Source organism: Lissotriton helveticus, chromosome 1_1 (assembly GCF_964261635.1).
Source record: "Lissotriton helveticus chromosome 1_1, aLisHel1.1, whole genome shotgun sequence".
Classification (NCBI taxonomy): Eukaryota; Metazoa; Chordata; class Amphibia; order Caudata; family Salamandridae; genus Lissotriton; species Lissotriton helveticus.
The window spans coordinates 331,319,572-331,347,232 of record NC_136057.1 but is presented as its reverse complement, the minus strand read 5'-3'; the positions used below and the strand labels follow the sequence as shown (position 1 = coordinate 331,347,232).

General features: G+C 47.7%; 1 protein-coding gene and 1 long non-coding RNA gene across 15 annotated transcripts in view; both read right to left on the bottom strand.

The window, feature by feature from the left end:
- The window catches only part of LOC144804990 (V-type proton ATPase 116 kDa subunit a 4-like), a 6,844,636-nt gene that overhangs the window by 4,038,270 nt on the left and 2,778,705 nt on the right, over positions 1 to 27,661 (bottom strand). The window lies entirely within an intron of this gene.
- Positions 9,571 to 17,234, bottom strand: LOC144804882 (uncharacterized). The gene is made up of 2 exons (XR_013605507.1): positions 16,756 to 17,234; positions 9,571 to 10,890 (listed from the first exon to the last, which is right to left on the bottom strand). It is a non-coding gene; the product is annotated as an uncharacterized LOC144804882 (long non-coding RNA).

Below are 27,661 nucleotides of genomic sequence, written 5' to 3'. Positions count from 1 at the left end.
GCACAGGGGACAATGTTCACAGTCACTAGCCAGTGACTGGAGTGGAACCAGGAAGGAACCAGATGTCGTTGTCGCGATCAGGTGAAGAGTGGACGCTTGACTCTGCAGCCACGTGGACCAGGAGGTGTCTTCAACGACCAGGATGGAGGCACGAGCTGTCCCACGCAGGCTCTCACTGTCGGCGGTGTCGGATCCGGGATTGGACTCAACAGGCCTTGGCAAAGGCAACCCACGCGGTGAGTGAAGAAAGCGTCTGGTGCGGACTAGGAGAGTCCGGGGTGCCCCTCTTTTGGAAGGGAGCAAGGGCCAGTCTGGAGCAACCGGACCAGCTGAAAAGATTCAAAGGTTCGTCGTCTAGGAGGCCACTAGCCAGCCGGCAAATGACCAGACAACGCGTTGAGCAGCAAACAAGCAGAAGGGCCCCACGCAGATCTCGTGGATGCTGGAGGGTGGATCTTCGGTGCAGGGGCTGCTCGGGGTTGGGGCTTCTCAGTCCCCAAAGCACTTGGTCGAGTTTACCTCGGGAGTCGTGCTGGAAGTGAAGTGCAGGTTCGTTCAAGATGGCCGGTCCCACGTGTCTCGTCGCACCCACGGGTCTCAGCTTTGCTGCAGATGTAGGTAGAGGTCGGAAAGGTCTGGGAATCCGGGTCTTGTCGGGCTCTGAAGTCTGGATCCTCGAGGGAAGACGACAAAGTGAAGCCGCTGGACGCTTGATGGTGCCTGCAGTTGCAGGGTGGACACTCCTTGTCCACAAGGGAGATTCTTCAGTCATCTGTGGAGCAGAACGTCGAAGGCCAGAGTTTCCTCTTGTTGAATAGTTCAGGATAATCTAATTTGGAATGGGACCAGCTCCTACCTTTATTCTCCTAAAGGGGGCTGCACTACTGACTAGGTCCCTCCCCTGGGTGGGACCAGGAAGGGGGGTGGCTACACCCCCTATCCTTTGTCCGTTTTCCCGCCAGAGCTGGGGCAGGGATGCCCCAGCAACTGGTTTGAACCGGTGTATACACAGGGCACCTTGTGTGCCCCAGGCATGTCTCATTCCTTTCAGGCCTCCCTACCTCAATACACAAAATCCTGTCTGGGGTGGTGCTAGCACCTCCCAAGGCAGGAAACCCTTTGTCCAGGCCATCCTCACTGGAAGGACTCCCAGCAGCAGGAGATCAGACTTGTGTCTGTGGTGGCAGCATCCATTTTGTGATGCTGAGGCTCGAGTTAAATTTAACCGGGGTTCACAGTTACATACATGTCGTGTCCCTCTAGAAGGGTGGAATGCTACCCCCGTCGCCAGAATTGGCGAGGGGGTAGTATTCCAAACTGTATGACACCTTACTCGACATGTTTTGATAATGTTATACCAGAGTTAGCATTTAACCGCGAGGTTGATAATGCAATTAAGAGTATATGGTATAGCGTTATCATGGAACAGCTATTAGGACTTGGTTCCGCAAGCTGCAAACGGGCTCAGCTCATGCCAGAGCACCATCTCACATAATTCCAAGCACTCTGCCTGCAGGATTGATAAGGCCTTCCATAGGAGTGACTGATAGGAATATATGTGTCCATTTTAGGGTTAGATATAGGTATACTATATCTACAGCAAAGGGTGTTTACACCACCTTGCCCCAGCTGTCATGCAGCCAGTTGTGTCAGATTTAGATGGCCAGCCAGGGGTGGCATAATACATGCTTCAGCCCCTGGTAGGCCCTGGGTACACCTATGCCCTGGGTACAGGGACTGATAAGGTGGCCCAGTACCAATTGGTAAATGCACCTAAAGTACATGGTTGTCAATTTAGAGAGAGAACAGCTAGGCTGTGGGTCTGATTAGCAGGCCCACAGCCAGGGAAAGTCGTAAACCAGTGAAGCAAAAAGCAAAAATCTGGGGTGACCATAGGATTGCAGACCCCACTCTCCTACATAACCCCCCCTCCCCCAAACTTAGGGACATTAAACTAACCTTGACCAGGTGAGTCTTCCTGTTCTAAGTGGAAATACCTGGAGAGACCATCTGCAATGCCATGGTCAGTCCCTGGTCTGTGCTCCACTGTAAAGTCCATCCACTGTAGGGAAATGGACCACCTAAGAAGTTTGGGGTTTTCACCCTTCATCTGATTTAGCCATAAGAGGGGCTTATGGTCGGTCTGAATCTTGAAGTGAGTTCCAAACAAGTATGGCCTCAACTTCTTCAGGGCCCAAACCACAGCAAAGGCCTCCCTCTCAATAGCTGACCAACGTTTCTCTCTAGGGGTCAGCCTTCTGCTTATAAAAGCAATGGGCTGGTCATGACCATCAATATTCAGTTGAGAAAGAACGGCTACCACACCCAACTCAGATGCATCTGTTTGGACAATGAAGGTTTTGGAGTAGTCAGGACTCTTGAGAATAGGTGCAGTACACATAGCCTGCTTTAGGTCATCAAATGCCTTCTGACAGCTAACTGTCCACTGAACTTTCTTTGGCATTTTCTTGCTTGTCAAGTCATTAAGTGGTGTCACAATGGACCCATAATTTTTGACAAACTTCCTATAGTAACCAGACAGGCACAAGAAAGCTCTGACCTGTGTCTGGGTGGTTGGAGGAGCCCAGTCCTTTATGGCCTGTATCTTGCTCTCCAATGGTTGAACCTGGCCTCCACCCACAAGGTGGCCCAGGTACACAACCTGACTCTGCCCTATCTGGCACTTAGTAGCCTTGATAGTGAGGCCTGCCTTTTGCAGGGCCTCCAAAACTTTCCTCAGATGGATCAGGTGATCCTCCCAGGTGGAGCTAAAGACAGCAATATCATCTAGATATGCTGCACAGAAGTCATCCAACCCAGTGAGGACTTGGTTCACCAACCTTTGGAAAGTGGCAGGTGCATTTTTCAAACCAAAGGGCATCACCACAAATTGGTAATGACCTCCTGGGGTAGCAAATGTTGTTTTGGCCTTGGCATCCTCAGCTAACCTGATCTGCCAATAACCAGCTGTTAGGTCAAATGTACTTAAGAAAGTTGCAGAAGCCAACTTGTCTATCAGTTCATCTGCCCTAGGTATTGGATGGGCATCTGTCTTAGTGACAGCATTGAGACCCCTGGGGCCTCATTTATGAGGCCTTGCGTGAGTTTTGCACTTCTGATGCGTCACTTTTTGTGACGCATCGGCGGCGTAAAACATGCCTCCTGATGCGCACTATTTACAAAGTGACGCATATAAGCAGATGCGTCACTTTGTAAACCCCTGCGCTACATTATACCTGCGTCAGGTATAATGCATGCAGCGGGGGCGTTCACCCGCAAAAAGCCTCGTAACAGTGACGCAGTGAAATCTATGAGATTGCACTGCGTCACTTTTAGGATGCTGTTGCGTCAAAATCTTGCTCCTGCCTCACAGCAGGCGTAAGACTGACGCAAGCCCTTTCACATGGGGCTTTCCCCATGTGAAAGGAAGCATTGCTGGAGTTGCGTCACTTTTGTGACACACTCCAGCATTGCGTCACTTTTGCGCCTACAGATACGTCAGAAATACTGACGTATCTGTAACTCCTTGCGACATGATGCGTCCTATTATAAATATGACGCATCAATCATGTCGCAGGGAGAGCGCAATGAAAAGTGACGCATCGCTGTTTTCACGCAGCGATGCGTCACTTTTCATAAATGAGGCCCCTGTAGTCTACACAAAACCTCATCTCTCTCTTACCATCCTGGGTGTGAGGTTTAGGCACTAGAACTACAGGACTAGCCCAAGGGCTCTCTGAGGGTTCAATGACTCCAAATTCCAACATCTTTTGGACTTCTTGCTTTATGCAGTCCCTGACGTGGTCAGGTTGCCTGTAGATTTTACTCTTGACAGGCGGACTGTCACCAGTGTCCACCTCATGGGTGCACCAGTTTGTCTGACTGGGGGTCAGTGAAAAAATTTGCCTGAAGGATTGAAGAACCTGTTTACAATCCTCTTGTTGATGGGCAGAGAGGCTGTCAGAAAAGACTACACCATCTATTGACCCATCATCGGGGTTCTGAGTGAGCAGGTCTGGGAGAGGGTCACTCTCTTCCTCCTGCCCCTCATCTGTGGCCATGAGCAAACCCATGTCCTCCCTGTTGACAAATGATTTGAGCCTGTTTACATGAAGCACCCTGTGGGGGCTCCTGGGAGTTCCCATGTCCACCAAGTAGGTGACTTCTCCCTTTTGCTCAATGATGGTATGGGGTCCAGACCATTTGTCTTGGAGAGCTGCTGGGGCCACTGGCTCCAACATCCACACCTTCTGTCCTGCATGATACACAGTTAGGACAGCCTTTTGGTCATGCCAAGCTTTTTGAAGTTCTTGGCTGGCCTCAAGGTTTTTAGATGCCTTCTCCATGTACTCTGCCATCCTGGAGCGGAGACCAAGTACATAGTCCACTATGTCAAGCTTAGGCTTTTTGAGAGGTAACTCCTATCCTTCCTTCACAAGACATAGGGGTCCTCTTACAGGATGCCCAAACAGAAGCTCAAAAGGGCTGTAACCAACCCCCTTCTGTGGGACCTCTCTGTAAGCAAACAGGAGGCAGGGTAAAAGGATTTGCCATCTTCGCCTGAGCTTTTCAGGTAACCCTTTTATCATCCCTTTGAGGGTCTTGTTGAATCTCTCAACAAGCCCATTGCATTGTGGGTGATAGGGTGTGGTAAATTTGTAATTTACTCCACACTCCTTCCACATGGCAGTCAAGTATCCTGACATGAAGTTTGCACCTCTGTCAGAGACAACCTCCTTAGGAAACCCCACTCTGGAGAAAACTCCAAGTAGGGGTCTGGCCACAACAGGAGCTGTAGTTGTCCTAAGGGGAATAGCTTCTGGATACCTGGTGGCATGATCCACTACCACCAGTATAAATCTGTGCCCAGATGCTGTTGGGGGGTCCATTGGTCCAACAATGTCAATCCACACTCTTTCAAAGAGAACCCCCACCACAGGTAGTGGTATAAGGGGGGCCTTTGTTGTGCCACCTGATTTGCCACTGGCTTGGCAGGTGATACATGAGCGACAAAACTCTTTAGTGTCTTTAGACATATGGGGCCAGTGAAAGTGTGGGGCAAGCCTGTCCCAAGTCTTGTTCTGGCCTAAGTGACCTGCAAGGGGAATCTCATGGGCTAAGGTGAGAAGGAAACCTCTAAGAGACAAGGGGGTGACCAGCCTCCTGGTAGCACCAGGCTTGGGATCTCTTTCCTCAGAGTATAGGAGTCCATCTTCCCAATATACCTTATGGGCACCTGTAGCATTCCCTGCAGCCTCAGCAGCAGCCTGCTGTCCGAGGGGTTCAAGAGAGGAACAATCTAATTGGGCCTGCCTCAAGTCTGCCCTGGAAGGTCCCCCTGTCCCAAGAAACTCATCCTGATCAGGTTCAAGCTCTTCTAGGACAGTTCCTTCTGGGGTCTCTGGGTCATCCTCCTTAGAGGGCTGATCCTCAACCTGAGGCAAGCTTAACCCTACCATTCCTTCTCTTGGGTAGTGTCTGGGCCATTCTTCCAGGATCCAGCACTTGTTCAGCTGGGCATTTCTTGGCCTGTGACCTAGTCACAGCAAGGACATGTGAGGAGAGACCTAGCATTTCTACATGAGTCCTGTACTCCACATCTGACCACAGTGAGGATTCCAAATCATTGCCCAAAAGACAATCTACTGGGAGGTCTGAACTAACTACAACCCTTTTGAGGCCAGTTACCCCTCCCCAGGAGAAATTAACAATTGCCATACTGTGATTGGTAGTGACATTGCTAGCATTGGTCACTAGGTAATCTGAACCTAGCATGATCTGGGCAGGGTCCACAAATGTTGGTGTCACCATGGTGACACTGGCACATGTGTCCCTGTAGGCCTGAGCCATTTTTCCATTAATTAAAGGCATTTGTCTGTATTTGCCCAGAGTACTAGGTCTTACAGTAGGGGTCATATCCATGTCCCCAGTACAAACAAGAAATGCCTGAGTAGGAATTCTAACTAAGTCAGAACCCACCTCAGTTACCAGGGTTAACCCAACTATAGCCTTGGGAGGTACACTACCACTACTAACTGTACTAGGGGGTGCAGTTGTCTTAGGGACAGTAGTGGTAGGAGTTTGGCCTTTCTTGGTGCACTCACTAAACCAGTGAGTCTTACTTTTACAGTATTGGCACCATGGTTTCTTAGGACCATCATTCTTCTTCTTTTGGGAAGTTTGGGACCCACCCTCCTTAGGTTGTTGGGGCCCTGTTGAAGACTTCTGGTCATTTTGCTTATTCTCATTACCCTTCTGGTCTGCTTTCTTCTGGTCACCACCCTGGTTCTGGTTCTGCTGCTTGACCCTTGTCCTGACCCATCTGTCTGCCTTCTTTCCCAATTCTTGGGGAGAGGTCAGATCTGAGTCAATCAAGTGCTGATGCAACAACTGGTTCTGACAATTATTTAAGATTTGCTCTCTCATAATTAGATTATACAATCCTGTGTAATCAGTAACTTTACTTCCCAGTAACCAGCCCTCCAGAGCCTTAGTGGCACAATCAACAAAGTCAGTCCAATCTTGAGCCTGAGTTTTCTGGGTATCCCTGAACATCAACCTGTACTGTTCAGTGGTTAAGCCAAACCCATCAATCAGAGCAGTTTTCAAGACTTGGTAATCATTTGCATCCTCATCTCTAACAGTGAGGAGCTTGTCTCTACCTTTACCTTCAAAGGAGAGCCACAATATAGCTGCCCACTGACTCTGGGGTACCTGCTGTACTTTGCAGGCTCTCTCCAAAGCAGTTATCCACTTGTGGATATCATCTCCTGTCTTATTTTACTCAGGTGTCTATTATCAAAACTCCTGTCTCTATCCCTAGGGATAGTGCTGCCACCAGTGGGGACTACCCCACTTAACTGTTGCTCCCTAGCAAAGGCAAGTTTCTCTTTGGCCAGGGCAAGTTCTTCCCTCTGGATCCTCAGATTAGCCTGTCTCATCCTTGCTTCATGCTCTCTCTGTAGTGTAGTTCCTATATCCCTTATAGGTTCTGCGCATTGGAATAACATACACGATAGGCTTGGCATAGGACTGAGGTCTGTATGCCCCTATTATGTATATTAAACTTAATTACTGTGTACCAGCTAGCTCAGAGGCCACTAGAAACTTCTTGAAGACAAGAAGGGAATAGCTTCTGGCAACCACATAACATAAAACCCACATCCCTCAGGATCATGGAAACAATATACTACTTTTCATTCAGTCACTCATCTCAGAGAATTACATAAAAGAAACAGTTGGTGTGTTTACAATAACATTTATTGCACAGTTGTTCTTCTAGTACTGGTTATATGTGCTGCGACAACTGTTGGACAGTAGCAGAGAATTATGGCCAGCAGTGCAGTTAAATAAAAAGGCTTTGTATAGTTCTACCATTTTGCAATAGTAATGAACAAATACATGAAATACAGAATGCATTAAGATGAAGCCTATAAGCATATGATGCCTAACTAGATGTACCTAAGTGTACCTAGCATGTGTGTTGGTCTTAGAGAGCCAAGAATCCCCCTAGGAGTTAGTCTAACCCCTTTACCTTAGTGGGACTTCATCCTGATCTTGAGCTGGACACCCACAGATGGGTGATGGACCTCTGCCAGCTGGAGCTGTGGCATGACGCAGGTTGCAGCGCCTCGGGCAGAGTGTCGGCCTGGAAGTCTCTGTCTCCTCTGGTTTGCTTGGGCAAAGGGAGGTATACTTATACTGGATAGGTGTCTTGTATTGACGTAATGTTGGTCAGAGGAAGATGTGTTCTTGGTCTGTTTCCAAGAATTTGTTGTGACGTAGGTTAGTCACTGTTGGACATGGAGATTACATATTTAGGATGGACCGTCTTCTGTGCACAGAGCACACAGTGATCAGATAAGGGGACAGCCTCTCTGTTGCTCGTTATTGTGAAATGAGGGCTAATCTAGGTCAAAGGGCCTGCCTGTCTCTGAAAGGGCCTGCTTGTCTCTGTGACACAAAGGATTTGTGCTTCTGAGACAGTACCTATGTTAAGGCCTCAATTTCATTCATAACACCCACTCCAATCTATTTACAAGAGTTAATAACCCATTAAAAGCAAACTACGTGACTAAAATAGGCATTTGCATATAATTGGCAGGTAGTTGCATGAGAGTTTTATGAGCTGAGAAAAATAGCAGCTGTTAAAATATGTAAAATTACTATAGACTATGTGGAGACAGGAAAAATCTATAGTGTCATTAAAAAAGATATATATACCCTTTAGAGTAAGTAGTTACTTATAAAAGTTTCTGTTTATAAAATTGAAAACTCTTTCATGCTTTTTTCAGAAGACCATGCTTTCTTTAAAAAAGTCAATTTAGAGGGAAAGCTCCAAGCACTCGGTGAAAGTTGAAACAATAACAGAAGAAATGTGTTTCAGGACATGTTTTGAAGAACTAGAGATAAAAAGTGCTGGTAGTCACAACATTTCTCGTAGCCATTTGCTGCAGTGAACAGACCTTTTTAATACCTCGCATAGTCGTTGTGGAAGCACAGAAAGACAGTGCTGCCAGTTGCTTGTTCTGAGGCAGCCGGTGCTGAAGATTGTACCTGTGAGCCTGGATTTACTCGTACCTCACCTTCAGCCATATTTGCCGATGAGGTCTCAATCCATAAGTTGGTGTTGCTAAATGAAGCACAAGGCACCCACTGGATTTGCAAGGAATGCTTTGGTTTGATGGGAATACGCTTGAGACACGGCCAAGCATGCGACTTCAGCAGACCCTGCATGGTGGTAATTGCCACTGGCGTTTTCCTTTGGAAGTGTCAGACAGATGCACATTCTCTATTGCAAGAACAGGTAAGTTGCAGTCTTGTCAGACTGGTCTTTTAAATTAGAAACCATGAGAGGCATAGTTCCTGTTTGAGGTATTCCCAAGGTGTATCACACTGCTTGTATGTGAAAGACCGAATTTATCAAAAAGGCAAAAGGGGCAGTCTGTATTTAAGAGTGCCATTTTGCAAAAAGGAAAAAAATATTTCTTTAGCTGATGTAAAGTGAAAAATTAAAAGATGCTGCACAAGCATGGTTTTCAGATTGCCTGTAAGCATTGAATTTTATAAAGGAAACTTTCGTTTTTACTACTGTCAGTGTTGGGGCACAGCTTCCCTACACTGTAGGATTTCACTACCTCTGGATGTTATCTGTACATAACGTAGGTCTGGCCTATGTATACTGAGTCCCTTGGTGACGTTCAGGAATCATTTCTGTGACAGGTATTTGTGTCAAAAGGCCAAACCACCCATGCTTTCCTAACTGGGTCTGTCCTGTTGTGTTGTAAATAGCATCTAATGTTGCCCCTGCTGATGTATGTATGGTGGTGTTTGGCAACGTTCCTACTGGTGTTTAAACAACCACATTTCTAGATGCATTTCAATTCTGTGGGAGTTGATAACCTTAATGAAGGTAACAGGTATAAAGCATTGCAATATGAATAAATCTCTAACATTTCATGATCTGAAAATGTAGAATTATTCTTAAAACAGACAGCATACTATACCCTGTATCAGTAACCCAATTTTCAGAAAAATGTACTGAATGTAATTACATCACTGAATGCATGATAAAAATAAATGAAAATTAATGAAAGTTTAAAATACATTAATCAGAATTAAAAACTGGATGATTAAGTACATCACTTAGAATATAAAGGTTTGTTCAGGTCGAATACATTTATAAGTCTCTTTTGCATTTGAATTGAAAATGGACGTGGCTTCAGTTTTATGTAGTTCCTGTGTTGTAGAAAGTGTCCACTAAGAGTCATACTAAAAGCTAGCTCTAAGCAAAGCCAGAACAGAAAAAGATGAACCCAGAAATACCCCATAGTTCTATTCATGGAGAAGCCAGGTCTGTATCTTTTGGAAAGGAAAAGGTTCAAAAGTTCGTACTTGTATGTTTGTTGTTTGTTTTTGGGCTGGCTGTCGCTTCCTGTTCACGTGGAGCCATGGAAAACGTATCACAGTTAATGAAATAGCCAGTAGCTGTAAGTTCAATTGTTGAAATTGCATCGTATTTAGTTGAAGTTATCTTTGCTGTTTTTGTTGAAAACCTTGAAATGTTGAAATTAATAGTTGATGTCTTTGCTGAAAAAACGTTCAGATGTTGAAGTTATTATTTGATGTTTTTGTTGAAAAACTTTGAAGCTTTTATTATTTGATGCTTTTGTTGAAAAACTTTGAAGCTTTTATTATTTGATGCTTTTGTTGAAAAACTTTGAAGCTTTTATTATTTGATGTTTTTGTTGAAAAACGTTGAAGCTTTTATTAATTGATGCTTCTGTTGAAAAACATTGAAGCCTTTTTTATTTGATGTTTTTGTTGAGAAAACGTAGAAGCTTTTATTAATAGGTGCTTTTGTTGAAAAAACGTTGGTGTACACATTTGTTTTTGGCCAAATTGCAACTTGAGTGTAGTCTTGATTTTTTTTTTTTTTTTGAAAGGTTGGTTCAAGGAGAACTGGTTCCATTGCATTGTTGCATAGTCCTCCACTCCATGGATTTGATTGCTCAAACCTGATGAGCCTTTCAGTTTGAATTTCTGGAATAGTAGTGAGAGGGACGTCTACTATTGTGGAATTCACGAGGCCTACTGCTCAGTATTCGCCACAGAGGTTTTGGTTGATTCTTTCATTTGAAATTAATCTGGTGTTTTTATCACGGCAGGATGCGGCAAAAGTTCAGTTCTTGTTCCTTTCACTTTAAGGAGTGGCACATATATTTCTGTATGAGGGCCCAAATTCCTTTGTGTCCGCGATCTTTTTCTCTCTCTGCCCAGATCCATGACTTTTGGATTCAGACAGGACTTGCCGTGATTACCTCGACTTCCCAGTGGCGGCCTGTTTCACTTTGACAGAATCTTTGTTTGTTTCTTTGTTTCCTTTAGTTCCTGTAAAACAGCCAAACGATCATAGATACAGAATGGTTTTCATCCGCCACTGTGCCTTTACATGTATGATCAGGTTCCCATATTTGTAAATGAGGTGACACCTCCTAGAGAGCTTCTTGGCTGAGTGTGTATTTCCCCCTGAATCCATATAAGTGTTTGACCCCACTAATACCCCGCCTAATACCCTAGCTGTTAAGGATTGCTCTATGCCCCAGTCCTTCCTCTCCTCTACCTTAATTCCCTCAGGATGGCGTTGGAGAGGAGTACCGCAATACTGCGTCCATCCCTTCCATGGCCTCTCAGCAGGCTCGAGAGCCAAGTGTGGGGCCACAGTCAGGGTGTAACGTTGATTGCGTATCTCCTGTTGTGGACTCGCAAATCTTTCTATAACAGTTTTGAGCGTCAGCCAAGTATTGAGGCCATACTTATAGGAAACTTGAGCAAGGACCCACTGCCACTAAGATATATTTTTAAGCCACCTCAAAACGTGAGGGGCCGCAGTGGTCCTTTACACGCCACGATCAAGTGGACAGTCTGAGGCTGTCTAGCAATGGAACCTGCGCGGGTCTTGTGATGGTGTAGCCTGGCATTTGTTTACTGATGTTGCAGTTCAAGACAAAGCCAATAGTCTGTCTTCTGATCCCAGGCCACCAATAGCACTGTTGCAATGAAGAAATAGTAGCTATTACCCCTGAATGCGCGGATCCCAAGCCCTTGTGTGCTTTAAATGATTAATTCCTGCCTACTATCCATATTTTGAAAATACTCTATCCCCCACTCCAGGAATCTGAGCATATGGAATATTATTTGCATCTAACTTGTAGGAGTATTTGAGTGGAAATTTCTTAGGCACTGCTGTGCTGCTTTGCGTGAAGCAATTACAGCCACCATATTCTAACCGTCTATTCTCGTTGTTGGATGAGTGTGCGCAGCTATGGAAGCTGTGTGAACAGCCCCCCTTTGTGGCTTCAACAGACAAGGAATTCCCTTCAACATGCACGCCATCACGTTGATGACTCAGTGTGTTAATCACGTGAGTTTTTGGTAGGTCGTTTCTCAACTCCACTACCTGTTCCCATAATTTTGTATTTTAATTGTGCCACCTTGTTTCATCTTTAAACCCATTTTGTTCCCAATGGTGTAAATTGTTATTATATTATTGCACACAGTAAAAGGAATCACACACAATGAGTGTGGGGAATTCTCGATCCGTGTTTAAAGGTGCAAGTATCAGGACTTTAAAAGCTGCCAACCAAGCCATGCTATTACCTAGAGGTAGTTTTTTTGCTGCAATGAGGACGGAACTTGCCATCCAGCATCTGATCTTTAACAAAAGCGGCCTTAAAGATCTTTAACAAAAGGGCAGACCCATCAGTGTAAATTAAAATTCATACTGATCTAGAGGCAAGATTTCATTTGGTAGATGGTGTTCTTTTTCATATTGCAGGAATGCCTGTGTTTTTAAACTTGAATCAAGTCTGCATTCAAAGTCTGATGCAGCAAAAGAGATAGCTCTTTGTATCCATTCTGGATGTAAGGCTTTGGCATTAGGAATGCTAGCCCATGTACTGGGGTGACAACAATCATGCCTCTTCCCCTTAGCCAGTGCTCTTTCTTTTGCTACAGCCTGAATGGTTGTCAGAATTTATTTATTTTTCTGTTGAATTAAAACTCCTTTCTGTGTTTGTGTACAGATGAGAATCGTATGTGAAGGGTACAGTTTCACCTTTATTAAAAGTTAAAATAAGTGTACCCAAATTGACACAAAATGATACTGAGTACCAAGTGGTGCTAGTTTACACGTCTGTGTATGTATTTGGAAGCAATAATATCTTCCTGGTGTGAACAAAGAATATTAGTGTGTTCTTATGTCCAGTGTTTGACTCAAAAGTGTTTGACTGAAAAGTCATGTTTGAAAAATGTCGTAGAAAGATTTGTGAAATCAAAAATGTATGTTCTGCCAAAATCTGGGAATCCCAGTACTGATAGGAAATTGTTTAATGTATTTGGAGGCTGGAGCAGTGCACACTTTTTTTTTTTTAAGTTAGCTGCCAGGCTTTTCCCTTTACTTGGAAGCTCATATCCCAACAATAGAATACTGAGGTGGGCAATTTCTGATTTCTCGAAATTAAATTTGTAGCCCCCAGAGGCCAATCCCATAATAATGGTACTCACCCTGGTCAAGTGTTTCCCCAAAAGGTTGTCCGTTTAGACAAATATCACACAATATAGGACAACCCTTCTTCATCAAAGTGCTTTAGCAATTCAGTAATTCTTTCAGAAAATACCCCTGAGATGTTCTTATACCCACGGGGGAGATGACAAAACATTGTCTCTGGGACTCTAATATACTAAATGCTGTTAGGTACCTGTTTTCAGGTGCTATAGTTTGACAGAAACATCCATTTGAGATAACAAGTGTTTATTTGTATTTTCTCCGGCATAATGTTATTCATTAATGCGGCACTATCTGCATGTTGGACAGCATGTGTCTTTGTGCAAGTGGTGAAACTATTAACAGGATCACATGGTGGGTTGAGCCTTCATCCCATCCAGCGTGATTTTTATACATTGCTGGAGCTTGGGCTACTGCCCACTCCTGTGCATTATGCATGTCTAAGGTCAACAGGGAACATGGTTGCAAAATTCCGGAAAAATATACTTTCTCCCCTTGGGCACTCCTTGACATAGTTGCCTGAAAACTGGTTCTATCACTGTGGAGGGAGTCCCGTGCAGATGGCATGAAAGGTTATTCGCAGGACCAACACAGGCTCTGTGTAAATTAATACCTTTGCACAAAAGTGTACCAATTAGTGATTTTTTGCAGTTGTTGACCCTAAGGACTACTTCTTTCCCTTTATGTAGTGTAAGGTAAAGTCCATGTCGCCTTAATGTATTCTTTACCCAACCTTTCATATAGGCCTTCTGGTATATGCTGCAGACAATACTGAAACTGGAAAATCGTATTTGAGACTGGCCATGTTGTAACATTAGCAAGTCTTGTTCTATTATATCAATTGCATATGATACAATGGTGTCCAATGAATATATACTGGAGGACAGAGTTGTTAAACCATTGTCTACTGCAGAGAGTGTTTTCTCTAAATTAATACGATCAATCTCTCGTATTCTTTCCGCAGTCTCTATTTGCGTCACTTTCCATGCCTCCTTGTATGCAGTACATATACCGGCGTATATAAAACGTTTTTGACGTGGTTTGCGAGGTCCCATTAAGAAATCTCGCAAATCATTTCCTTCTTAAAGTAAAGATAAGTGTTTTATTTTTTAAATTGAGGTGTGACTTGTCTTCTGTTTTAGAAGAGTCCTGAGCGTGCTTGTCCCTGGACTGCTTGCCCTCTTCTTTGTGTACTGACTTCACTCCCTGTGTTGTATATCTGGAGGAATTTGTATCAGTATCCTGATACCTGTCAGGTTTCCAGTGCTTAATTTGTTCCGGGGCCTAAGACTGTCTGCCACATGGTAGTGATGTCTGCCAATTTAGGTACTAGCACAACAACTTCTGTTCATTATTTAAATTTAAATTTGCAATTAGTAATATTTGCCTCCAAAGCCATTTTTATAGCTTTGGGGGGCCTGTAATAGTATGAATTGTCACACTTTTAAGAGTGTGATGATTAGTAGTGTGTAGGTGCTGTCATTGGCAGTGCTGCCAGGGGCAACCGGTGGTGCAAGCTCTAGTGTCCTCCTGCTGAGAGCCCCGGTACTACTTTTTTAATTTTTTATACAAATTAAGCACTGCAGTTTTCCTAATATTATCCCTATTCCAAAGGTTATACCTCTTTGCAGAGGGCTTCTGTTGAGGAGACCTACCTTGGGACTGAGAATCTTTTCTGAAAAATTTTGTTTTTTTATTATTTTCCCACTTCTTTAGAAGAAGTATGTGTCTGCTTAGAAGTGTCCTTCTCAGGACTGCCCATTAGCTGTGATTTTTAAAAGCTTTTCCACCCAAACTGTCCCTTCCCAGTTCTGCATATGCAGTTTTAATTATTTTGGGAAGTTCTTGTGGTTGGTCTATAAGACTGACCTCTCTTAGGTGTTGGCGGATCGCCACTGAAGCTACTTCCCCATTAATGTTAGCTAGTATTATTGTTGATACCTGGTCATAATTACCTAGTAATTTCATACCTAAGCTCAGAGCTCTGTATCTGTCGTAAGACATCTGGAATTACTGCTAAGGAAGGAATACCATGAGTTCTGGTATATATGGCAGCAAAGACTGTACCCCAATTGGTGCAGTCCTCTAACTGTGGTGATATCCCTATGGGCAAGCAGAGTGTTAGCATTATATGCTTTCAAATGGTGTGTTATTTAGAAATACTTCTTCTAACTGGGTTATTTCTCTGAGCTACCCAGAAAGGAATCTGTTCACGTTTCATGGGCAGTTTACTCATTACTGTGTGTGTGTTTTGTGGAGTGATTTTTAGAAGCGGTGCTCTGTGTAGGAGCTGTATTATTTGTAGCTACTGTGGGCTGGACACCAAGTGTCCTCATGACGAGTTGTGTCATGGCTCTGTAAGAGTTTCACTAACTCTTTGTGTTGTAAGAGTAGTGCATCTTGTGGCATTATATCAATGTCAGGATGTTGTGTGTAGCAGGCTAATGTCGGCCATGTAGCTCCTAGTCTACCTAGTGGACTGAGCCTGGTTTTATTTATTTGTTTGTAGGGCGCCATTAAACCAGAAATTATGATTCTGGTTAGTGAGCGGAATCTTAATCTCCTCAAAAGGAGTGTAGACCGCTGGGACTTTTTCATGTATGTAAGAATGAAAAGTCTGAGTTATTGCATTTACTGCTGGGAATATAACCCAAGAATAGAACACATCTGTTTGATAATCTTCGTTTGCCTCTATAATTATCACTATAACTCCTTGGTCTGTTAAATCATGTCTGAGGTGTTTTTGTGTGAGTCCATGCCTGATTTTGGGTGCAAAATGTATTGCATTTGCTTCCTCTTCGTCGTCTGTGACCTGTGTCCCAGTGACAGAAGCAGCTGCCTCGGCAGACATTGTGTTGTGAAAACAAAATGTCCTAAAAAAGGGTTTTCAGATAAGGTTTTAAAAAGGCACAATTGTTCGGGAACTTTTTCCTTCAAGCTTGATTAACCAACAGCTTCTTCATAGGAGGTTTGCCTACTCGGCTGTGGCGGAATTTTGTGCCTACCCACTCCAGACGTCTCTGGCGTTTTGTGAGTAGGGTCTCTGAGAATAAGCATGACTGAATTACTCAGATTCTACTGTTAAATAAGTGCCGCAATCACGGTTGGGCGCCATGTAGTGTAGTTCCTATATCCCTTATAGGTTCTGCGCATTGGAATAACATACACGATAGGCTTGGCATAGGACTGAGGTCTGTATGCCCCTATTATGTATATTAAACTTAATTACTGTGTACCAGCTAGCTCAGAGGCCACTAGAAACGTCTTGAAGACAAGAAGGGAATAGCTTCTGGCAACCACATAACATAAAACCCACATCCCTCAGGATCATGGAAACAATATACTACTTTTCATTCAGTCACTCATCTCAGAGAATTACATAGAAGAAACAGTCGGGTGTGTTTACAATAACATTTATTGCACAGTTGTTCTTCTAGTACTGGTTATATGTGCTGCGACAACTGTTGGACAGTAGCAGAGAATTATGGCCAGCAGTGCAGTTAAATAAAAAGGCTTTGTATAGTTCTACCATTTTGCAATAGTAATGAACAAATACATGAAATACAGAATGCATTAAGATGAAGCCTATAACCCTATGATGCCTAACTAGATGTACCTAAGTGTACCTAGCATGTGTGTTGGTCTTAGAGAGCCAAGAATCCCCCTAGGAGTTAGTCTAACCCCTTTACCTTAGTGGGACTTCATCCTGATCTTGAGCTGGACACCCACAGATGGGTGATGGACCTCTGCCAGCTGGAGCTGTGGCATGACGCAGGTTGCAGCGCCTCGGGCAGAGTGTCAGCCTGGAAGTCTCTGTCTCCTCTGGTTTGCTTGGGCAAAGGGAGGTATACTTATACTGGATAGGTGTCTTGTATTGACGTAATGTTGGTCAGAGGAAGATGTGTTCTTGGTCTGTTTCCAAGAATTTGTTGTGACGTAGGTTAGTCACTGTTGGACATGGAGATTACGTATTTAGGATGGACCGTCTTCTGTGCACAGAGCACACAGTGATCAGATAAGGGGACAGCCTCTCTGTTGCTCGTTATTGTGAAATGAGGGCTAATCTAGGTCAAAGGGCCTGCCTGTCTCTGAAAGGGCCTGCTTGTCTCTGTGACACAAAGGATTTGTGCTTCTGAGACAGTACCTATGTTAAGGCCTCAATTTCATTCATAACATCTCCTCTGAGGGGAAGTCATCCTCCTCTGAGCAGATGCATGAGAGTGCACAGATCTATTGGAGTCCCTAGAATGAGACCTATCTCTTCTAACTCCAAGGTTAGGACTGCTCAGGGTCAGTACTGGGGGTCCCCCAGATCCTTCCCTATGTAGGTCTAAGTTGGCCCTTGTGAGTCTGCTGACTATCACGGAACCATTGTCTGCCTCATCCCCAGATGGTTCTTCTTCTTCCTCCTCCTCTTCTACATTCTTTGTTTCAGGGAGGTCTGGATCTCCAAGAGTACCTTCTAAGGCTGGCATGCTCCTATCTGGATTAGAGGGCTCTGTGTTGGCAGCCCTTCTGGCATCATATGTCTCTAAGAGACCTAACAGAAAAGGAGTGGTAGGGTTAGAACCCTGTTTCAATTTCCTGGAGGTGCACAATTGTCTCATCTCCTGGAAACTGAGAGCTGCATATCTGGAAAGGACCTGTGGAGGGTCACTAACCACTTGGGGAGTCTCTGAAGACTCTCCATTGGTAGACATGCTTTCTAGTGAGGTGTAAGTGGTGCACTTACCTACACTATGGGTTTTCCTACTGATCCCTTGCTAAGAGTTGTAGTCAGGGTGTGCTAGGCCCTTTCTACTACAACAGCTGGTTCAGTAGAACTCAGAGTATTTCTAAGCTTGTTATATGTACCTAGGTACCTTATGTGATCTTTCAAATGATATTTCAAGATTATATGTGGTAAAAACAACAGCAAGCTCAAATCCCAACCGCTGCACACCAATGTGAGAAGTTGGCCTGATATATGATGCTCACTAGTTCTAGTGATCACCTTGTATCAGTCCAAACAACCCTTATGGTGATTGATTGTAAGTCAACCTTATAGACCAGCTATCCTAATGGTAGCATGGACAAAGCAGTCTTAGGCTAAACTCTTTTGGCATGTGAAGCCAGCTGTTTTACCACAATATAACCCCTTGAATACCAAGTGAAAGGACACCACACAGGTGGTTATGAAAATAAACAGTATATTTATTAATAACAACACCTCTGAACTCTTTATGAGGTCAGAGGGCTAAGCACATGACAATCTCTTACGAAAAACATAACAAGTTACACAAAATTACAATGGTGCCCTAGGGGCACGACAAACCATATACTAAGTAAGTGGAATGTGAGAGTCGATAAAAGGAATGGAGCTGTCCAGAGGCTGTAGGATCGATGGGACCACGCTATACTAACTTCAGGTAAGTAATAGGAGGCCCACGGAACGCGTGTGCAGAGTGTGAACTCACACGCGAGATGCGTAACAACGTCTATGGACAGTACAGTTCAAGTTAAAGGTGAGTACGGACAATCCTGACTAGGTAGGACTAAAACGACTGTGGAACTGGACACTAGGCCCCTACCCTTGAGCACCGAAATGCTCTTGTTACCTCACCCACAGGCCGCGGGTGCATAGGTGTCAAAGTGCTTCGGATTCTCGCGTTGAAGTCAATAGAGCCTGAAAGAAAAGATGCTGCAGGCGACCAGGAGGAAGATGTCCGGTGCAATCCAAGGGTGCATTGTTGAAGAAGGAGACCTGAAAGCAGAGGGGACAATGTTCACAGTCACTAGCCAGTGACTGGAGTGGAACCAGGAAGGAACCAGATGTCGTCGTTGCGATCAGGTGAAGAGTGGACGCTTGACTCTGCAGCCACGTGGACCAGGAGGTGTCTTCGACAACCAGGATGGAGGCACGAGCTGTCCCACGCAGGCTCTCGCTGTCGGCGGTGTCGGATCCGGGATTGGACTCAACAGGCCTTGGCAAAGGCAACCCACGCGGTGAGTGAAGAAAGCGTCTGGTGCGGACTAGGAGAGTCCGGGGTGCCCCTCTTTTGGAAGGGAGCAAGGGCCAGTCAGGAGCAACCGGACCAGCAGCAAAGATTCAAAGGTTCGTCATCCAGGAGGCCACTAGCCAGCCGGCAAGTGACCAGACAATGCGTCGAGCAGCAAACAAGCAGAAGGGCCCCACGCAGATCTCGTGGATGCTGGAGGACTGATCTTCGGTGCAGGGGTTGCTCGGGGTTGGGGCTTCTCAGTCCCCAAAGCACTTGGTCGAGTTTACCTCGGGAGTCATGCTGGAAGCGAAGTGCAGGTTTGTTCAAGATGGCCGGTCCCACGTGTCTCGTCGCTTCCACGAGTCTCAGCTTTGCTGCAGATGTAGGTAGAGGTCGGAGAGGTCTGGGAATCCGGGTCTCGTCGGGCTCTGAAGTCTGGATCCTCGAGGGAAGACGACAAAGTGAAGCCGCTGGACGCTTGATGGTGCCTGCAGTTGCAGGGTGGACACTCCTTGTCCACAAGGGAGATTCTTCAGTCTTCTGTGGAGCAGAACGTCGAAGGTCAGAGTTTCTTCTTGTTGAATAGTTCAGGATAATCTAATTTGGAATGGGACCAGCTCCTACCTTTATTCTCCTAAAGGGGGCTGCACTACTGACTAGGTCCCTCCCCTGGGTGGGACCAGGAAGGGGGGTGGCTACACCCCCTATCCTTTGTCCGGTTTCCCGCCAGAGCTGGGGCAGGGATGCCCCAGCAACTGGTTTGAACTGGTGTATGCACAGGGCAACTTGTGTGCCCCAGGCATGTCTCATTCCTTTTAGGCCTCCCTACCTCAATACACAAAATCCTGTCTGGGGTGGTGCTAGCACCTCCCAAGGCAGGAAACCCTTTGTCCAGGCCATCCTCGCTGGAAGGACTCCCAGCAGCAGGAGGTCAGACTTGTGTCTGTGGTGGCAGCATCCATTTTGTGATGCTGAGGCTGGAGTTAACTTTACCCGGGGTTCACAGTTACATACATGTCGTGTCCCTCTAGAAGGGTGGAATGCTACCCCCGTCACCAGAATTGGCGAGGGGGTAGTATTCCAAATCGTATGACACCTTACTCGACATGTTTTGATAATGTTATACCAGAGTTAGCATTTAACCGCGAGGTTGATAATGCACTTAAGAGTATATGGTATATCGTTATCATGGAACAGCTATTAGGACTTGGTTCCGCAAGCTGCAAACGGGCTCAGCTCATGCCAGAGCACCATCTCACATAATTCCAAGCACTCTGCCTTCAGGATTGATAAGGCCTTGCATAGGAGTGACTGATAGGAATATATGTGTCCATTTTAGGGTTAGATATAGGTATACTATATCTACAGCAAAGGGTGTTTACACCACCTTGCCCCAGCTGTCATGCAGCCAGTTGTGTCAGATTTAGATGGCCAGCCAGGGGTGGCATAATACATGCTTCAGCCCCTGGTAGGCCCTGGGTACACCTATGCCCTGGGTACAGGGACTGATAAGGTGGCCCAGTACCAATTGGTAAATGCACCTAAAGTACATGGTTGTCAATTTAGAGAGAGAACAGCTAGGCTGTGGGTCTGATTAGCAGTCCCACAGCCAGGGAAAGTCGTAAGCCAGTGAAGCAAAAAGCAAAAATCTGGGGTGACCATAGGATTGCAGACCCCACTCTCCTACAGAAACCACCTCAATTAAAGACATACACAGACTAAATGTCACGCTCAAAGAGGTCCATCATTGGCTCTCAGCGAACCACCTTAAACTCAACCAAGAGAAAACAGAAGTTCTCCTTATCTCTAATAGAGATGAAACCCCCCAAATCGAAGAATGGCTCAAAGCCATTGACGCCCTCAATGGTGCCCTTGCGCCAACGGACTCGGTGAAATCCCTAGGTATTACCCTTGACCCCAAAGTGTACACGAAAAAACACATCTCAAAAGCCGCCAAAAGCGCGTTCCTAAATCTGAAACTGCTATACAAAATAAAACCCTTCCTCCCCCCCAAAAGATCTTAAACAAGCCACCCAGGCACTGGTGCTCTCCAGAATATATTATGGAATCGCAGCCCTGACCGGGACAGCAAAATCCCACCTAGGTCCCCTGACCACTACCCTCAATGCTGCAGCAAGATTGGTCACAGGAACTAAGACATTCAAACATATTCTCCGGCACTCAAGGAACTGAAGTGGCTTCCTATTGATCAACAAGCCAGCTTCCGTACATCCTGTCTCACTCGCAAAGCCCTGCACACAGGTAAACCAGAATACCTGGCCGCCAAACTCAAAAGGGCCAGCCAGTCCAGGAACCTCAGAAGTTCCAACACGCTTCTACTCATCTCACTGAAATCACGGAAACATAAAACTGCAAATAAATCCTTCGCGGGAAATGCACCTAAGATCTGGAACGCCCTCCCCCCCACCCACATCAGAACGACCTCCTCCTTCCCAAAATTCAAGATTAGTCAAAGCCCTCTTCCTAGAGCGCTCTCGTACTTAACGAGAAATCCACAATTTACTTTGGGAAGGCCAACTAACTCCTCTTCCTGATACCCCTCAGCCTGAAGATCTGATTGTAACTTTGTTGTTATGCTCTTGAGTTGTAAAATTGCAGATTGTTTGTCTTTGCCAAAAAATGCTCATAACTGTACCTGTTGTGAAGTGCTCTGATACCCTCTGGTCCAGCTAGTGCTATACAAAACTTCTAAATAAATAAATTAAATAAAGTCGGGCTAAGACACGAGTCCTGGGGCACCCCCTTTGTTAGTTTTAGCGTTTGGGACCAGAAGGATCCCAAGTTGATGGTCTGAGTGCGCTGGTCGAGGAAATTGATGAGCCGATTTAATGCCTGTCCCTGCAGCCCGGCCTCTCTCAGTTGAAATATCAACTTATGATGAGAGACCGTGTCAAAAGCTGCTGTCAAATCCAATAAGACCAGTATCACTGCTTTGTTACCATCCAACGCAACTTTGAAATGATCCGTAACCCCAATAAGGTCTCAACTGCGATCCATCCCTCGACAGTGATGAATGCCTTGCCTGCTTTCTCGACGTTGGTCTCGACGCCGACAGCGAACATTCAGGGATCTGCTTCTTTTTTTAAGCTGGAGCGGCAGCTGGGTGCCGCTTTCTGCGTTCTTCGTGAGAGGAGGGCTCTTTGTGAGCAGGAGTGCTCCCAAGGGCACTTTTGGAATGACTCTTTCCTCTATCCAGCAAGGCATGAAGTTTAATTTTCTCCCTGTCACGGAGAGTCCTCATGGAGAAATGTTGGCAATAATAACATTTCTCAGGGTTGTGTGAAACTGGTAAACACACATTGCACACTGAGGGTGGGTCCGATTTTGCCATCTTCTTCCCACAGCAAGGATATTTATTGAATAAAGGTGGCATTTCTGACAGAAAAAAAGATGTTAATTAGTCAGAAAAATCTTGTAAACAGTTACCGGCAGACAAAAATGTCGAATAAGAGAACAAAAATTAACGGTGGGCGGCCAGCTACGCTCCGTGCACGGAGTGCGCGTAGTGCCGTCTCCTACGCATTTTGCGTAGCGGGCGTAGCCAGGCGGCACTACGCGCGCTCCGCAGACGGTGCGTCGGTGGAGCCTCTCTTCCTCTTTCGAGGGATGCGGAGGCGGAAAGAAGGTGGGTAAGGTAATGGACTGCCCGATGTGGAAGGCCATGACAACCTTGGGCAGGAAAGAGGGTCATGTCCGCAATACAACCTTGTCCGATGAACAGAGAGGAAAGGAGGTGTGGAAGAAAGAGCCTGGAGCTCACTCACTCTCCTGGCAGAGGTGATGGCAACCAGGAAAGCAGTCTTCAGAGTAAGAAGACGGAGAGGACAGTTATGGAGTGGCTCAAAGGGAGCACACATTAGGTAAGTAAGAACAAGGTTCAAGTCCTACTGGGGCATCACGAAAGGAACAGGAGGGAATATGTGTGTGATGCTCTTCAAAAACCTATTTACAATTGGGGACTTGAACAAGGAAGGCTGATCAGGTAGCCTTAAGAAGGCGGAAAGGGCAGTAAGGTACCCCTTGATAGTGCCCAGAGCAGAGCCCTGCTGGGCAAGAGAAAGAAGGAAGAGGAGAACCTCGGAAAGGGGAGCAGAGAGTGGATCCACAGCCTTTGCTGTGCACCATGCCACAAATCTGTTCCACCTGCAGGCATATACCGACTTTGTGGAGGGACGCCTGGCTGCCAGAATGACATTACAGACTTCAGGAGGCAAGTCAAATGGCCTCAACTGCTGCCGCTCAATCTCCAAGCTTGTAGGTGGAGACTAGATAGGTTCGGGTGGAGGACCGTCCCCTGCTGCTGCGACAGAAGGTCCTCCCAAAGAGGAAGACGAATCGGGGGATCGACTGACATGCTGAGTAGCTCGGGATACCAGTATCTTCGTGCCCAGTCCGGAGCCACAAGGATAACCTGAGACCAGTCGCACCTGATCTTCTTCAGCACTCTGGGCAGAAGTGGTATAGGCAGAAAGGCATACAATAGACCGCAACTCCACTCGCGACGAAAAGCGTCTCCGAGCGAGTGCCGCCTTGAAAATTCCAACGCGCAGAACTGATGACATTGCGCGTTCTCTTCTGTGGCGAATAGATCTAACCAAGGCTCTCTCCACTGCTGAAAGAGACCTTGCGCCACGTCCGAGTTCAGACGCCATTCGTGATCCATCATGCACCGACGACTGAGTTCGTCCGCCCTGGCATTCAGAGAACCTGCCAGGTGTTGAATCACCAGGGTCACGCCCTGATGTTCCAGCCACTGCCAGAGGCGCAGAGCCTCCTGGCATAGGGTCCACGACCCCACCCCGCCCTGTTTGTTGCAGTACCACATGGCGGTGGTGTTGTCCGTGAACACCTGCACTACACTCCCCCGGACAGAGGGGAGGAATGCCTTCAGTGCTAGTCGGATTGCCCGCAGCTCCAAAAGGTTGATATGGAGCCGGGACTCCACCGGAGACCAAAGGCCTCTGATCTCCGCCTTTCCCATGTGGCCTCCCCAGCCCTGGAGGGACGCCTCTGTCACAACCACGTGCTCCGGGTGGGGTAGGGAGAGAGATCTGCCACTAACACAATTGCGGTCCGTGAGCCACCACTGCAACTGTCTTGCAGTGCCCTCCGAGATCAAGACATGATCGGACAAGTTGCCCTGATGCTGGGCCCACTGAAACTTCAGGTCCCACTGCAGAGCCCGCATCCGCCACCGGGTGTGATGCACCAGAAGGATGCAGGAGGCCATCAGCCCCAGAAGCCACAGCGTCAACCTGACCGAGACTCGGGATAAAGGCTGAAAGATCGGAATCAGAGCCTGAATGTCCCGAACCCGCTGTTCGGGAGGATAAACCCGAAACTGCGCCGAGTCTAGAACCGCTCTGATGAAGAGGAGCTTCTGAGAGGGACACAGATGTGACTTCGGCATGTTGATGGAGAACCCCAGCAAGTGCAGGAGGTCGGTCGTAGTCTGGAGGTGGCTGACGACTGTCTGGGGCGTGCCCGCCTTCAACAACCAGTCGTCGAGGTAGGGGAAGACTGACACCCCTAACCTGCGCAGATGAGCTGCGACCACCGCCACCACTTTCGTGAACACCCGTGGGGCGCAGGTAAGGCCGAAGGGGAGAACGGTAAACTGAAAGTGCTCGTGGCCTACCGTGAACCGCAGGTGTCCGGCAGGACGGAGATGTGAAAATACGCGTCCTGCAAGTCCAACGCTACCATCCAGTCTCCAGGGTCCAGGGCAGCTCAGACCTGAGCCAAAGTCAGCATCTTGAACTTCTCCTTCCGGAGGAAGCCGTTGACGTTCCGTAGGTCCAAGATAGGGCGTAGGCCCCCTTTGCCCTTCTTGGGTACCAGAAAGTAGTGGGAGTAACAACCACACCCTACTTCTATCCCAGGAACGCGCTAGATGGCCCCCTTGGCCAAGAGGGCCGTGACTTCTCTTTCAGAAGTTGCAAGTGATCCCCCGACACGCAGTGGAATTGCGGTGGCATGGCTGGAGGGGTCGCCTCGAAGGGGAGGGAGTAGCCCCTTCGGACGATTTGCAGCACCCACCTGTCCGACGTGACAGTGCACCAGTGGAAGAGGTGATGGCGTACCCTGCCGCCCACTGGCGTCACATGGGCCTGAAAACACGGACTAGGAAGGTTTTGAGGCAGGTGCTGCGGGGGAAGGTGTGGACTGGCTTTGCCGTTGTCCCCGACCGCCGCCACAGCGGTTTCCACAGCCGCCACCGTGCTGTTGAACATTCTGCGGTGCGTGGCTGGCAGCACGTGTGGGGGCGCGCCTTCCGTGGCCACGAAAGGAGCGAAAGGCACCCGATTGCTGGCGTGTGGCCGAGAGGCCCAAGGACTTGGCCGTAGCCCTGGAGTCCTTAAAACGCTCAAGCGCATGGTCTGCCTTGTCGCCAAAGAGGCGACGGCCATCGAACGGCATGTCCAGAAGAGTGGCCTGGACATCGGCCGAAAAGTTGGCAGACCTCAACCAGGCGTGGCGTCGAACCACCACCGCCGTTGCCATAGCCCTGCCCAGTGAGTCTGTGGTATCCAGCCCACACCGGATGGAATATTGTGCTGCATCTCGACCCTCCACCAGGGTTTGGGTGAGTTTAGCCCGGACCTCCTCCGGACATTGGGGCCGCACGTCCGCGACCGTGTCCCACAGGGTGTGGGTGTAGCGGCCCAAGAGGCATGCGGTATTGACAGACCGCAGTCCCAAACTCAGGGACGAGAATATTTTCCTCCCGAATTGTTCATACCTCTTGGATTCCCGATCGGGTGGAGCCGTCGGGAATGCGGTCTGGGAAGTGGAGGCCTGGATGACCAGGTTCTCGGGGGTGGAATGGGTGGACAAAAAGCAAGGGTCGCCCGGGGCGGGCGGTAGCGTCTGGCCACGTTCCTGTCCACAGGTGGACCTGTGGCGGGCTTGGACCAAGTGCCCACAAGAACGACACACAAGGCCTTATTAAACGGCAGCAGAGGCTCAGTGGAGCTTGCCTGCTGTTTAAGGACCTCAGTGAGGAGGTTAGTCCTCACGTCCGCGACGGGGAGCTCAAGGTGTAAGGCCTTGGCCGCCCGCGTCAACACTACACTGTAAGTAGCCCCCTCCTCCGTAGCCACGGTGGGAGGGGAGACAAATCCAGTGTCTGGCGAAGTGTCAATTCCACTGGCCCCCCCAAGCTCATCTGTCCAGTCCTGTTGAGACTGGCATTCTTGTGCCAGAGGGTCCACAGACCCCTCCCAATCACCCTCGTCACCCATCTCCTGCAGATCAGGGTCAACAGACGGGGCCGGTTCGTGGGAATAGAAATCTCCAAAGGCCGTCGGGGGCGGCGCCCAGCGGCGCCGCTGCAGCACCAGAACCGGACCGAGGGTAGGATGGGGGTCGGCGTCCATACTGGGCACCGGGGGCGACACCCGCAGGGCCGGCGCCGGTGAGGTCGTGAGGTCGACCGGCGATGACCCGGATCCGGAAGCGGATCCAGTGAGGGCCTGTGGCGCCGGGACCGGAGTCGCCGGCGGCGGCGGGGCCGAAGCACCCGACGGCATCGGAGCCAAAGCACCGGACCCGCTAGGCCCTCCAGCCGGGCTCGTTGAGCCCGGAGGCGCCATGGAACCCGGCTGAGGAGGGAGGGACCTCATGGCCATGAGGTACCGCTCGACCTCCTCTGGCGTCACATCATGCCCAGGGACCCGAAGGTGGGGGGCAGGCAGCGAGGTCTGCGACTCCGTCGGAGCCGCGTGGGTGGTGTCACCCGAAGCCCCGGCCGCATCGCGCGAGGGTCGGAGGGACGATGACGTCTCTCCGACCTCTCATGCCTCTTACCTGAGGACTTGGATCCTGACGACCGATGTCCACTCCCGGAGCTGTGAGGACTACGACCCCGCGACCGGTCCCTCGACCTCCTGTGGGACCGGGACCTGGAGCGGTGCGGGGCCGACTGCCGGAGCACAAGTCGCTTGCAGGACCGCTCCCGCCTAGCTTTAGACGTCAGGGCCCAGCAGTCGGAGCAGGTGCAGTCATCGTGGTCGAGGCCTAAACACTTGAGGCACCGGCGATGGGGGTCGGTAACCGACATCAGTCGGTCGCACTTGGAACAGGGTTTAAACCCGGGCATCCCTACCGGCACCGTCGGAGTCGAAGACTCGAGTAGAGAAATGATCAAAAGATCAAAAAAGTTTAGTCAAAAAATGACTAAGGGGTAGAGCTTCTCCAGATCTGCGCTAGCTGGCGCGGAAAAAAGAAGAACTGATGTCAGCGCGCATGGGCGGCGTCTAAGTACTCCGACGACGTCATTCCGGCGATAACGACGCTGACGACGGACGCGGACCTGCGGACGACGCCTGCCGGCGTGCAGGGGTATTGCTATGCAAAATTTTCCGGATCCAGTCTGACGCCTGGGGATATTCTAAGGTAAGGAATGTATCACTAACGTGTCTCTTTCAGATACAGTATATGTACTCTGTTGCAGTGTTTTTTAGAAATTATTTTCTTTTTCTAAAAAATCTGTGTAATTTTGGCATATTACCCTTTTTGACGTACATTAGGCTGCATATTTATGTATATATACATGTTTATATGTATGTTTTGGAAGTACTCTGTACTTGTT